Raw genomic sequence first — 1,632 nt, forward strand, 5'->3', positions numbered from 1 at the left:
CATACAGTCATTCAGATGAAAATCTGTACATTATACCTTCATTTGTAATGTTTTGAATAAACTGTCACTGCAAATGAAAAGGCAAAAATAAATGTTATTAAACATTATTTGTTTATTGTAATTCATTCTTATAATTTAATTTTAACACATTTAAGTGTAGATTTAACACTTCAGGAAGGCAAACTAACACTACACAAGTAGTAAAAACTTTAACTAAGAGCAGTGTTATTTGTCTAATCTCTAAGTGTTACTTTAACTCTGTGTTGTGAGTTTAAAAAGGAACTCTGGCATAGTGTTAAATGTTTTAACTATTTTGAAAGTGTTAATTTAACTCTGGAGAGTGTGGAGCTATATAAACCCTAAAAAAGTGTTGAAATCAACTCTGTGAGAGTTAATTCAACACTCCAGTTTTTGCTGTGATGTTTTATTTCGTCCTCAAAACAAAGATTCAGTTACTGAGACAGAAAACAGACAATCTGACACTTTTCTGTTGATGAAGAATCAATAAATCGACTATGGGCTCTTCAGCCCAAACATAAACGACTTACATCATGTTGTAAAGAAGCTGATGACACAATTATCTATGTAACAGCCAAAACCCCCTGTGCAGCTGCAGAGATATTAACAAGCGAAATGGAGGGAGTCTCTATGACTTAAAAACAATCACTTAACTCTGAGTCTGACAAAGACTGTGCCACTGTGTTTTTCCATGAGAAGGAAAGCAAAAGAAAAGCTTATAATTAGAATAAAGCAAGAGGAAATAGAGGAAGTCAAGGATTTTAAATTCCTAGGTGTCATTTTGAGCCCAAACTTAAATTTGAGAAACATGTTAAAAAAACTAAACTGTAAAGACTAATTAGAACTGTTTTAGAATGATTAGACTTTACATACCCCAACTGTTTATGCGTGCCGTGATATTCTCCCATCTTTCTTACTTTTCTTACCCTTTTATTTTATTGTATTTTACTAATTTTATATTAATCTGTATTTTAGTCTTTTCAATGTTTTCATGCTCTTATCTTGTTTTTTTGTATTATTCTTTACTCTTGTTAAAGCACTTTGTAACTTGTTTTTGAAAAGTGCTCTACAAATAAGGATTATTATTATTATATTATTATTACTGTCTTACTGTATGGAGCCAGGCTTCAACTGTTAAACCCATCACCATATAAACAAGCACTGAAAACAATGGATCAAAAACCAATGAAATGGCATCATTGTATAATACTGAAAAAGTATAATTTGCTTAGTTATGATTGTTTTATGAAGTTTTCTCTTATCAAATTGATTTTTAAATGTGTGAATAATCCCCACTTGGGGATCAGGGGGCGGCACGGCGGTGCAGTGGTTAGCACTGTTGCCTCACAGCGAGCAAGAAGGTCGCGGGTTCGAACCTTTCTGTGTGGAGTTCACATGTTCTCCTTCTCTCCGGGTGCTCCGGCTTCCTCACACCATCCAAACCCATGCGTCTAGATTAATTGGTGTTTCTAAAATCGTCCTTAGGTGTGAGTGCGAGTGGTTGTTTGTCTAAGTGTGTACCCAGATGTAAGCTGGGATTGGAACCCTGTACACAGGGTGACGGTGGGTGGACAATGGGATCAGCAAATGGCAAATGCAAGGTGGCAAAACCAC

This window comes from Micropterus dolomieu, linkage group LG19 (assembly GCF_021292245.1).
Source record: "Micropterus dolomieu isolate WLL.071019.BEF.003 ecotype Adirondacks linkage group LG19, ASM2129224v1, whole genome shotgun sequence".
NCBI lineage: Eukaryota > Metazoa > Chordata > Actinopteri > Centrarchiformes > Centrarchidae > Micropterus > Micropterus dolomieu.